Source organism: Ziziphus jujuba, chromosome 6 (genome assembly GCF_031755915.1).
Source record: "Ziziphus jujuba cultivar Dongzao chromosome 6, ASM3175591v1".
Classification (NCBI taxonomy): Eukaryota; Viridiplantae; Streptophyta; class Magnoliopsida; order Rosales; family Rhamnaceae; genus Ziziphus; species Ziziphus jujuba.
In genome coordinates, this window is record NC_083384.1 from 2,979,099 (window position 1) to 2,992,790 (window position 13,692).

The following is a 13,692-nucleotide window of genomic DNA, read 5'->3' on the forward strand; positions in this document are numbered from 1 at the left end:
TGGTATCAAAGCCTGGTTTCATCAATCCCTCAACAAAAACCGATTCAAAACTCACAAAACACCGACCGGTTTAAATGGCTTCCTCACATTTTTCAGCACCTTCAACTCCCATGTTTGATGGCCACAACTATCCTGTTTGGGCAATCAAAATAAGATCTTATCTTTAAGCTTATGACCTTTGGGAGCTTGTTGAAGTTGATTATGAGGAGAACTATGACTTGTACAACTCCTAGACAAGCATGGGAAAAGCTTCAAGAGGAGTTCCAAGGAAGTACAAGATCAAGACAGATGCAACTGCTCAACCTTAGAAGAGAATTCGAAAATATGAAGATGTTCGAGCATGAAACCATGAAGGAGTTTTCCAACAAACTTATTAAGATTGTCAACCAAATCCGGTTGCATGGTGAGTTTTTACCAGATCAAAGGATTGTTGAAAAGATCCTTATATGCCTTCCAGAGAAGTATGAAGCAAAGATCTTAACTTTGGAGGAGACAAGAGACCTTACACAACTCACAGTTGCTGAATTGATCAATGCCTTGCAAGCCAAGGAACAAAGGAGGAGTCTTCGGCTACAAGGTGAATGAAGCTCGGGTGAAGCAGCCCTTGTAGCAAATAACAAAGGTAAATCAATCCAGCAACCAAGGCCTTTCCAAAGGCAAAATAGAGGCAAGGAAACAACAAACCAAAGAGAGAACAAGATGACATATGGTCCTTGCATAATCTGTAAAAAGCAAGGACACACGGCTAGGATATGCTGGTGGAGACCGAATGCTCAATGTAAAATTTGCAAGCAATTTGGTCACATGGAAAGAGTTTGCAGGCAAAGGAACCAAAGGCAAGAAGCTAGACATGCTCATGAACCCGAAGAGGCAAGTGGTGAGCATGCACATACCTTCACAGCAACTTGCAACCTTGTAAGCTCAATCAGACTCATGGATCTTGGACAGCGGGTGCAAAAATCACATGTGCAACAATCGGGACTTGTTTGTCAAGTTTAACCCAAGAATTGCAACAAAAATTAGGGAAGAAAACGGAAAAATCATGGAGGCTCAAGGAAAAAGAGATTTGGTCATTAAAACACCAAAAGGTACAATTCAAATTACCGATGTTTTATTTGTACCAAATCTGTCCAAAAATTTACTTAGTGTGCCTCAACTTATGAAAAAATGATATACTTTGAAGTTCTTAGATAAATGTTGTGAAATATCTAAGGATGAAAAAATTATATTACTTGTCCATATGAAAGACAATAGCCTTGTAATTGATTTTAATTAATAAAATCAAATGGCTATGAATACCAAAATCCATGAAGAATCAAAGCTATGGCATAGAAGGTTCGGCCACTTCAACTATGCCACCATGAAGCATATGCATACTCAACAAATTGTTGAGAATTTACCACAAATCCATGGAGATGATGCTGTTTGCAAAACATGTCAACTTGGAAAAATCAAAAGACAACCATTTCCTTTGACTACAATCAGCAAGGCAAAGGAAAAATTACAATTGGTGCATTCGGATTTGTATGGACCTATGAATGAAGTAACACATGCTGGGAGGAAGTATTTTATCATCTTTATTGATGATTATTCAAGGAAGTGCTGGATCTACTTCCTCAAACAAAAATCAGAAGCCGCAGCCACATTTGAAGAGTTCAAAACACTTGTTGAAAATCAAGCACAAACAACCATCAAGGTAATTAGAACCGACAATGGTGGAGAGTACATATCCAAAACTTTCCAAGATATTTACAAGACAAATGGCATCATACATCAACTCACCACTCCATACACACCACAACAAAATGGAGTGAGTGAAAGGAAGAATAGAACAATCATGGAGATGTTAGGATGCTTGCTGTTTGAGAAGTGCTTGCCAAAGAAAATTTGGGCCAAAGCAGCTAATACAAGTGTGTACCTACTAAACCGACTTCCAAGTAAGGTAATTGAATCCAAAACACCAAATGAATTATGGTATGGCTTTAAACCTTCAATTGCTCACTGAAAAGTCTTTAGAAGTTTTTGTTACATGCATGTCCATGACTCCAAAAGAACCAAACTTGATAAGAAAGTAAGTATTGGTGTTCTTGTAGGCTATAGCTCAGTTTCAAAAGGCTATAGAATCTTTTATGTATCTAAGATGCAGGTTGTTGTCTCTAGAGATGTTATAATAAATGGGAACTCATATTGGAGTTGGAAGGAGCATAAAGTGGAAGCAAACACTTATATTCAATCAAGAACTCCTTCCACCGATCAAAGTGATTTTGATGTTGAAAATAATGATGAAGATGATGATGACCCAGCCAATGAAGATTATGTGGGCAAGAAAGGCACAAAATCAATTGAAGAACTTTATGCAAGTGCAAGGATGGCAACACCTGATCCTACAACATATAGTGATGCTTCACAACACAAAGAATGGCAAGCTGCAATGGAGGAGGAGTGATGTGATTCCGCCCGAGCCCACTCCACCGATAACCCGCTGTGGTGTTGACTCGACACGGATGAAGACTAGGCCAATCACAAGAGCTCAAATTAAGAGATTTAAGGACAAACTGGGAGTATTTATACAGGGGGTAATCAATCTCAACAGAGCTTGTCCATACTTGAAGATACAAAGCCTATTCTAAGCATCCAAGTGGTGGAAGCCGATACGGACCCGGGTGACGGTTTTGGTACATTTTTGAAGTCCGGGAAGCATGAAATGGTTCCAATGCTTTATGGGTTCAATACATATGCCTAATAGGTCATGGAATCAAGTTAAAGCAGCCTCAAATGCAATCAAAAAGGGCTTGTACGGACAGCTTCAACAATTTGGCCGAATTTGCTGTATTGCTTGCTGGCTTTACTGTATTTTACTGTATTAGCCTTTTCTTATTTTTCCAAGCATGGGCAACGTGTGGGCCTTCATATTCAGTTTATTTGGAATCCTAAAAAGCATCTAGAAGCTGATTTGGAGCTCAATTTGGTCAAAGATTGGTCAAAGTCAACTTAGTCAAAAAGCTAGTATTATAGTTTCCTAATTTGATTCTACTTTTTGTTTTAGGAAATTACCATTACTTTTTAGTTTTTATTTATTTATTTTCTGGAAAAATAAGTTTAGGAAAGTTATTATTTTATTATTTTCATTGTAAATTAATTAATTCCTAATTCAAAATAAAGGAATTAATTAATCCAAATTAGATTAGGAAAGGAGTGAGAATTTCGGCCACCATAGAACTCTTTATTGTGTGGCCTGTTTTACCTAGGGTTTTTAGGGTTTACTTTGTTTCTGTCAAAGCCTATTTAAAGGCTTATTTTTCAATATGAAAAAAAAAACTTTGATTTGATTAAGAAAATACTTGTGAGATTAATTATCTCTTTGTTCTTTGAGAACACCTAAAACACCATTAGAGAATTGGTTGTTTTAGCTTGACTTATCAATAGCTTTTCCATCCCCTATTGTGGCGTCTTCATTATACCAAGGTTTCTAACCACAGGTTGGTTAGGGGTTGAGGTCCATTCCATTAGAACTTGAACTTAATTAAAGATCCAGGCTAATATAATACGGGTTTAGGAGCAGGTCGTCCTAGGTTCGTATCAAGGAGCTTCACATGATTGACAAGAACAAATCTTGGAAAATATACCATTTGGATGTAAAATAAGTTTTTCTAAATGGTATATTAGAAGAAGAAGTATATGTTGAACAACTTGAAGGATTTATCATAGAAGGAGAGGAGGAGAAAGTGTACAAGCTTCATAAAGCTTTGTACGAGCTCAAACAAGCTCCAAGAGCTTGGTATGCAAGAATTGATGACTAGATACTCATTCTAATTTTCCTTAAACTGTAACACATATGACCTCAATATATCCTCTAAGGTCTAAATAGTCCTTTTATAGTCCATCAATCTGGGGTGAAAAGCAGTACTCAAATTCAACTTAATGCCTAGTTTCTTCATTATTCCCTTTCAAAACCTCAAAGTAAAACATAGATTTTCTGTCAAATACGATCGATACTAGCACCGCATACAACTCACTATATAATTCATAACGAGTCCTACTAACTTCTGAAGGGATAACCTCTTTCGAATAAGTAGGAAATGTGCAGACTTAGTGAGTCGATCCACTATCACCAAAATACTATCATGTGTCTGAACTATGGAAGGAAGCTTGAATATAAAAATCCATTGTAACGCAGTCCTATTTCCATAATGGGATTGGTAAAGGCTGTAAAAGTTTAGAAGACTTTTGTCTCTCTGCCTTCACTTACTGGATCACAGAGTCTAGAACAAATCACCAGATCTCCATCACCTCTAATAGTGAAGCCTAACTTCCTGATACGAACCTAGGATGACCTACTCCTAAACCCGTATTATATTAGCCCGGATCTCAATTAAGTTAAAGTTCTAATAGAATGGACCTCAACCCCTAACCAACCTGTGGTTAGAAACCTTGGTATAATGTAGACGCCACAATAGGGGATGGAAAACCTATTGACAAGTCAAGCTAAAAATACCAATTCTCTAATGGTGTTTTAGGTCTTCTCAAAGAACAAAGAGATAATTAATCTCACAAGTATTTTCTTAATCAAATCAAAGTTGTATTCATATTGAAAAATAAGCCTTTCAATAGACTATAAAGCCAAGAAATAAAATCCTAGAACATAAAGAAAAACGGCCACCACACATAAAGAAACCTAGTTGGCCGAAACTATACTTCCTTTCCTAATCTAAGTTTGATTAATTAATTCCTTTATATTAAATTAGGAATTAATTAATTTACAATGGAAAGAATAAAATAAAAACCTTCCTAAAGTTATTTGTCCAGAAAATAATTAAATAAATAACAAAAAGTAATGGTAGTTTCCTAAAACAAAAAGTAAAAACAAATTAGGAAACTAAAAATGCTAGCCTTTTGATCAAGTTGACTTTGATCAATATTTGACCTCTTTGAGCTTCAAATCAGCTTCTAGATGCTTTTTAGGATGCCAAATAAACTTAATATGAAGTCCCACACGTTGCCCATGCTTGGAAAAATAAGAAAAGGCTAATACAGTAAAATACAGTAAAGCCAGCAAGCAATACAGCAAATTCGGCCAAATTGTTGATGCTGTCCGTACAAGCCCTTTTTGATTGCATTTGAGGCTGCTTTAACTTTATTCCATGACCTCTTAGGCATATGTGTTGAACCCATAAAGCATTGGAACCATTTCATGCTTCCCGGCCTCCAAAAATGTACCAAAATCGTCACCTGGGTCCGTATCGGCTTCCACCACTTGGATGCTTAGAATAGACTTTGTATCTTCAAGTATGGACAAGCTCAGTTGAGATTGATTGCCCCCTGTATAAATACTCCCAGATTTTCCTTAAATCTCTTTATTTGAGCTCTTATGATTGGCCTAGTCTTCATCCGTGTCGAGTCAGCACCCCGGCGGGTTATCGGTTGAGCGTGCTCGGGCGGAATCACATCATTCCCCTCCTCTTGAAAAGGATTTATCCTCAAATCAAGATCATCACCTGCAGAAAAAGGAGTTAAATCAGCAACATTAAATGCAGCACTCATGTTATACTCACCCGGTAAATCAAGCTTGTAGGCATTCTTGTTATTTGGCTCCAAAACTTGAAAAAGTCCATCCATAGGCGGCATGAGCTTTGACTTTCTTTGTTTAGGAAACCTTTCCTTTGGTAAGTACAACCAAACCAATTCTCTTGGGTCAAACATTATTACAAAAAAATCTAGAAATACATGCTCATTATGGTAAAAATTACATTTTTTAAAGTTAATAAACAGTATTTCCCAAATTTTCAAATTACCACGAAATAAAGCTCTCAACAATGCAAATAAAGTTCTATGCAATAAAGACATCTTTAAATAAGTATCTTTAAAATTCATGGTCAGCAATGATTTCTTATTCATAATTACTTTATTAACATCACCAAAGCTAAGATAAAAATTTATATTTTTCCTTTCTTGTCTTCCTTTTCCTTTCTCACTCATGGCCATCTCACCTTCCTCACTCTTGGCTTTTGCACCAAATTTCTCACTCTTGGTTTTATTAAAATTTTCCACACAACCTGAGTATTAGAAGACTTACCTTGGACAGCAAGCTCACATTTTCCCTCTCGATTGGATGGTAGTCCACTTGGAATTTCATTTGGGAAGACATCTCCAAATTCCTTCAAAAGAGAAATCATTTTACTTGGCAATTCAAGTTCTTCAAAGTTAGTTTGATCATTAAAATAATTTTCATTATAAATCATGACCAGCAAAGGTTTCTTACACTCAATAACCTTATTAATATCCCCAAAACTCAAATAAAAGTTGCTACTTGACCTTTCTTTTCTTTCTTTTTCTTTTTTCTCCCTTGGATTGGCGCAAACCTTTGGATTTCCCTTCCTTCTCCAAGCTCTCGGGTTTGCCACTTTCTTTCCCCTCTCTTTCGGTTTTTCTTTGATCTTTCCACTCAATATAAGTCTTAGAAACCTTACCTTGGTCAACAACCTCATTCTTACCTTCCATGAGCTTTTCGGCTTCTCTCATTTGTTGCATTTATAATTGGTCATTGTAAACCTCTTTAGGAGATAATGGTTCCAGCTTGACCTTTTTCCCTTTAAATATGAAAACAATACTATTTTCTCGACCAAAATGAGTAGCATCTTTATCAAATTGCCATGGCCTACCTAATAGTATATGTCCAGCAATCATGGGTACAATATCACATAAAACTACAAATATGCTTTGGCTTGTTTATTCACTTTTATTTCACCACTATCATTAAGCCATTGTAATCTATAAGGTTCTGGATGTTTAATAGTTATTAAGCCTAATTTACCAACTACAATGTTACTAATTACATTTGTACAACTTTCACTATCAATAATCATACTACAAATCTTACCTTGAATTTCACATCGGGTGTGGAAGATGTTCTCTCTTTGAATTTCATCCTCATCTTTGTATGCAGCAAGTACTCTCCTAGAAAGCAAGTTTAATTCAGCATTGGATGCTTACAAGGTTTCGGGTTCATCCTCCAAGTCCTCCTCCTCTTGCTTGGCTTCATCCTCACTTTCTTCACTTTCCGATTCTAGCTCGTCATTGCCCTTTAACACCATGATTTTTCTATTCGGGCATTGGCTAGCGATGTGTCCTCCTCCCTGGCACTTAAAACACACAACATCATGAGTTCTAGAAGGTTTATGATCTAATTTTACCTCATTCTTTGGTGCTTGGACAGATTCGGTTCTAGTCTCCTTCCTTGGCCAGTTTGAACTTTCTTCTTTGACTTTCGGCTTTGGCTTGCTTTCACAGATGGGATTGTTCCTCCAGCCACTTGAATTGGACCTTCCACTGTTGGAAACACCTCCAAACCATGATCTTACACCCCTCCTCTTGAATTGATGCTCTAATTTAATAGCCACATGCAACATCTCCTCCAATTCCACATATTGTTGCAATTCTAGTTGATTGGCTATCTCATAATTCAAACCACCAAGAAACCTTGCCATGGTTGCTTCCCTATCTTCATTCAAGTTCAGTCTCATCATAAGCATCTCCATCTCCTTGTAATAATCCTCCACGGATCCATGTCCTTGAGATAAAGATTGAAGTCTTTGATGCAGCAACCTATGATAGTGTGATGGTACGAATCGCTTCCGCATGGCTCCTTTCATTTGTCACCATGTAGTAATCAAGTCATCACCAACTCTCCTTCGGTGTTTTGCTCATTGGTCCACCGTTGGAGTGTATAATGGCTAAACTCCATTGCTACCAATTTCACCTTCTTAGCCTCCGAATAATTATGGCGGTCAAATATCATCTCCATCTTTTCTTCCCACTCCAAATATGCTTCGGGGTCACTTTTTCCCATGAATGGTGGGATGTTGATCTTGATATTGCTAAGATTGTCATCTGTTCCTTCCCTCCTATACCTTCCACGGCCAGCTCTCTCTTGGACAGCAAAGGTTTCATCCATGCCTTTCCCAAAGTCTCCACCGAATGGCTCCTCATTAAATTCCTCTCTCGGTCTCTCGCGACCTCCTCGTCCTCGGCCTCGTCCTCGGCCTCGTCCTCTATGGAATTCTTGCCTATTTTTTGTGTTTGAAATTCCTTGGGAAACTTCCAGCCTTCCCATCCTTTGATTCACATGCTCAACTTGAGCACTAACCCGCTGTATTGACTCCAAAACAGCTCTCATGTCCACTTGGTCTTTGCTCCCCGTAGCTCGAGCATCGTAATGGTATGCTACGGACTCCTCCTCATTGATCCTCAAGGGTGGATCTCCTTTTCTTATTCTAGAATCTGCCATGTTAGTAAAATACTGTAAATATAAAATAAATCCTCACAATATTCACTCCCTCACGTGTTTCACTCAAACAAGGTCTCGACACTAGTGTTTGCACACTAGTTTCGGCTTTTACCGTCTTTTAAGCTCACACACTCTTGCCTTTTTCCACTCAATGTATTATCTCAAAGTTCTAATTAAAACACCCACAAAACAGCAATTAGATCACTAGTATGTTTTAATTAAACTTATCAACAAAATAGAAGCAAAAGGCAGGCAATACCGAAAGAATCCAACAAATCCTAATTTTTCGGCTTTCTATACAAGAAAACACAAAATAATGGGAAAACGTTGGAATATTTGAAAACTGCACCAGATGGTAGTAGATTATGAGTTCAAGGATAAAATTTCAGAAAAAGAAATTCAAATACGAACAAGAATCAAAGAGAACAAAAATATAGAAAAGTGTTGGTTGTTGTTCTTGTAATTCAAGTTTTGTATCAATTCCTTTAACTAATTTTAATCCAAAAAAATTTAAATGCCCAAAATCCAAATATCCAGCAGCAAAAAATAATTTCCCAGCAACTCAAATATTGAATAATAATAAAAAAAAACCAGCAGCTCCAACAAATTTCCAGCAAACAAAACAAACTCCAACAAACTAAAATAATTTTTTTTATTTTTTTTCACTCACAGAACATAAACAACTGCAGTAGCAAGAATAATTACCAAATTTGCAATTCCAACTCCAGAAATTCACCAAACCCGTGATCTCCAAATAAACACAAATGTGCAGTTTTTTATTTTTCTCATTTTTTATATATATGTTGCTGCAAACCCTTCTTTTTTTTTTTTTTTTTGAATATATGAATGCAAATATTTAAAACTAAAACAGCCAAAGAAAATCAAAAAAACCCAAAATTAACAACAACAATGATGAAAAACAACCAACAAACTAGGAAACGAAAAATACGATAAAACTAGAAAATCCTAATTCAACTAGGAATGAATTTTTTTTTTTTTAAGATGCAGAATGTGTATGGTTATAGAAGCAACCTTAACCTAATTCTAAATTGCAGAATAACACAAAAATAAATAAAGCTAATAAAGATAGATCAAATCTGAACAAAATTTAGCTCTGATACCAAATGATACAAACCTAGGACGACCTGCTCCTAAACCCGTATTATATTTGCCCGGATCTTAATTAAGTTCAAGTTCTAATGGAATGGACCTCAATCCCTAACCAACCTGTGGTTAGAAACCTTGGTATAATGTAGACGCCACAATAGGGGATGGAAAACCTATTGATAAGTCAAGCTAAAACAACCAATTCTCTAATGGTGTTTTAGGTGTTCTCAAAGAACAAAGAGATAATTAATCTCACAAGTATTTTGTTAATCAAATCAAAGTTGTATTCATATTGAAAAATCAAAGGTGTTCTCATAGATGTGTTAAGTTTATAGCTGCCAGATAAGTGGTACCTGTCCGGTAGGAAAGTAAAAACTTTTTCGTTGCCTACCTCATTTTGGTTTTTTTCATTTTTTTTTTTTTAGGTAGTCGTTTTTTATGCTGGCCCTTTTGATCTCATCCGTATTCCGATCGAAGGTTGAAGTTTCATTCATTCTTACAACTATCTTTTTGAAGCAGATAGTTCACAGTGCTCATTCTATAGAAAAAGTAAAAGCCAACTCATTCACAATGCCGATCGAGTTTATACAAATCTTCCCCAATACTGGGAAGATCGGAAGCGTCGTAGGTAATTTGAGGTTGGAAGAGCCTGGTGTTTCCTGACTTTCTGGAGTTATAACATTTGAATTTCTCTTACATTCCACGTTCCGGAAACAGATCCTATCAAATATTTCCCCCTACCTTGAATTCAAAACTTGCATAATGAGTTGCATCGACATCTTTGCCCGTGATCGAATGTCCCTTTCCCACGGCACCAATCGACGAATGCTGAGGAAGGAGTGAATCAATTGATGCAACCAACCACAATACAATACACCACCCGAGCAACTATCCAACACCCGAAAAGGGGGAATAATGCCAGGAAGTGACCAAGCAACTCCAAGTGAATAACCCAACCGCGACTATCTAACCAACTACCGATGAACTAATCAACAACCGAACGAGACTGAATCCAAGCGAGTGAATGAACGAGTCAGGGGTTTGTAAAGAGCAAAGGACTAAAAAAAAAATTCACTTGGCTGGGGCAGAGTTTCAGCCTGCCTTCCACCAAATATAAAAAACCTTACAGCTGCCTAACCTGCTGACATTCCAGCGAAGAGAGTCATTATTTATGTCACATCCTCGAATTCGAGAGAAGCCCTGGTTCTAACCACCCTGAATGAAGAATGGGCGAACAAAATGCAGAACATATCAGAGATGTTGAATTCTAAGAAAGAGGGGGGAAGGAGGCAAAAGACCAAAAAAAAAAAAAAGGAAAAAAATAAGGGCTGCACAAGGCGAAAAACCAGAGGCAGCGCTAAGGTGCGAGAGGAATGTGAAAACAACAATAGTTCTACATGAAGGTCTTATATGGAATGGAAGAAGGATCGGTAAAGTTGAGAAGCAGAGAATTCGTCGGATTCGTTCAAGCCATTGCGAATAAACAATTGGTAGAACTCTGCAACTTTCTTGTTCACCGCTTCCTTACGAGAGGGCTCCCTTTAAACACTTAAGCCAATCGTTCGTGCTCCTTTCAAACATCTCACTCCGATCTAATCCATATATGGCTTGGCCTGGAAGTCGAAGTCAGGAATGGAAAGAAGCTTAAAAGCTCCTTTATCAAACTTTCCCCTTTCTCTAATAATAAGGTAAGCAAACATCAAAGCCCAGCAAACCCAACCTATACAAAGAGCTATTTTCAGCCCCTACTCCTAACAAGTGAAAGTAGCTGGCACCCACCATACCTTGCTTGCTTCGGGGCCGATCTCTTGTATCTATATCTATATCTATCTATATATATATATATTATATATATATATATAGATAGAAAAATAGATTGAGTTTGTTCCACCACAAATGGATTTCACCACATGGATTGGATAGAGTCCCCTGATCTTGACATCCAACTGAACGGGAAATGCTTGTTTCTATTCCCTCCCTCCATAGCCGATTGAATTGTTGGGTCGACTCATCACATCCTGGGGTTGAAGAAGGTCCCAAGGGTTCGGTTGTTCGCCGATTCAAGTGGTACGTGAGTTGGGTTTAGAACTTTTTAGGGAGGCCCGAACTGACTTCAAATCGATTTGCTAGCTTTCTTTAGCGGTTGAATCTCTCTCCGGGTTAGTCCGCTCACAAATGCGAAATTGGGGAGCAGAAGCCACTCGCTTCACTAAGGGCAAGGAGCAAAAACCACTCAATTCTTTGTGAAATTAAGGAGAGCGCAGCAACCAAGGTGCATATTATCATATAGAAACAAGTGAAGCGTAGCGAATCACATAGATAAGCCCCTACCTACCAGCGCGCAGATAGATAAGGTGGGCGAAGCACGAAGGGGATGGATGTCTGAGCGGTTGAAAGAGTCGGTCTTGAAAACCGAAGTATTAATAGAATACCGGGGGTTCGAATCCCTCTCCGTCTGCGAAGTCATAAGTTCTCTCTTGCGTTCTATAACAATTCAAGACAACAAGAAAGCAAGAAAATGATAGCGATCGGTTTAGGAGCGTCAAGGGAGGGGGGGGGGCGAGAGCTGAGCCCGCACGCTCTATGCTTTTCCCCAGCTTTCTTTCCAGTAATTTATTCTATCTCTTGTACCCCCTGTGTCTAGGGATTCCTGGGGCATGAGTTAAGCATATAGTTGATTGCTCTTTCTTTCAATTGAGCATCGGTACTTTTGGAATATCTCTCTGTAGGCGTGCAAAACAACAAAGCATCTGATTTTTTAAGAATTTCATGTGCTAAACATATGGGCCCAGTTGTATTTGATTTGAACTAATTCGAATCTCGTGACCCATGATCCTTAGGAAGGGCTCGATCCCAGACCAGGCTCTGCTCAAGGCGATGAATGACTATCCTTATTTCTTTTCCTTACGTTACGACCTACTCCGCTGCTGTTCTTGCTCTTTTTGAATCAGTTGCATTTTATTTGGAAAGGTCATCCCATATCGGTATTACAAAGTAGTTCCGGAGAAAGGCTAAATTTAATGGATTTAGGAGCGAAATAAGCTGGTTATCCTCTTCTTAATAGACGCAGGCCCCGGCATCGGCTCGGGCTAAATCAAAGTAGCAGCGGATGAAAGAGACAAATTGGTTGCCAAGCTCCTTGATGAAATCAAATAAAAGATTCCTTCGGCGGCAGGAAAGGCAGTTGACTTCGTGTTTGCACACTATTCACTCCCTCACGTGTTTCACTCAAACAAGGTCTCGACACTCGTGTTTGCACACTAGTTTCGGCTTTTACCCTCTTTTAAGCTCACACACTCTTGCCTTTTTCCACTCAATGAATTATCTAAAAGTTCTAATTAAAACACCCACAAAACAGCAATTAGATCACTAGTATGTTTTAATTAAACTTATCAACAAAACAGTAGCAAAAAGTAGGCAATACCGAAAGAATCCAACAAATCCTAATTTTTCGGCTTTCTAGACAAGAAAACACAAAATAATGGTAAAACGTTGGAATTTTTGAAAACTGCACCAGATGGTTGTAGATTATGAGTTCAAGAATAAAATTCCAGGAAAAGAAATTCAAATACGATCAAGAATCAAAGAGAACAAAAATATAGAAAAGTGTTGGTTGTTGTTCTTGTAATTCAAGTTTTGTATCAATTCCTTTAACTAATTTTAATCCAAAAAATTTAATCACCCAAAATCCAAATATCCAGCAGCAAGAATAATTTCCCAGCAACTCAAATATTGAATAAATAATCAAAAACCAGCAGCTCCAACAAATTTCCAGCAAATAAATCAAACTCCAACAAACTGAAATTTTTTATTTATTTTTATTCGACTTTACCTCTTCTTTCTTTTTTTCTTTTTTTTCTTTTTTTTTTTTTCACTCACAGAACTCAAACAACTGCAGTAGCAAGAATAATTACCAAAACTGCAATTCCAACTCCAAAACAAACACCAAACCGTGACCTCCAAATAAACACAATGTGCAGTTTTTTTTTTTTTTTTAAATGATGCCGCAAACTTCTTCTTTTTTTTTTTTTTTTTTTTTAATATATGAATGCAAATTTCTAAGACTAAAACAGCAAAGAAAAATCAACAAAAACCAAATTAACAAGAACAATGATAAAAGACAACCAACAAACTAGGAAACAAAAATACGATAAAACTAGGAAATCCTAATTCAACTAGGAATGAATTTTTTTTTTTTTTTTTAAGATGCTGAACGTGTATAGGATGGATGCAACCTTAACCTAATGCTAAAATTGCAGAATAACACAAAAACAAATAAAGCAAATAAAGATAGATCAAAC

General features: G+C 37.3%; 1 non-coding gene and 1 pseudogene across 1 annotated transcript; both read left to right on the forward strand.

Moving 5' to 3' along the window:
- The first annotated feature begins 213 nt into the window (after positions 1-213).
- LOC125420524 (NAD(P)H-quinone oxidoreductase subunit 2 A, chloroplastic-like) overlaps positions 214-13,692 on the forward strand; it is a 39,192-nt pseudogene continuing 25,713 nt past the window's right edge.
- Positions 11,764-11,849, forward strand: TRNAS-UGA (transfer RNA serine (anticodon UGA)). The gene has a single exon. It is a non-coding gene; the product is annotated as a tRNA-Ser (tRNA).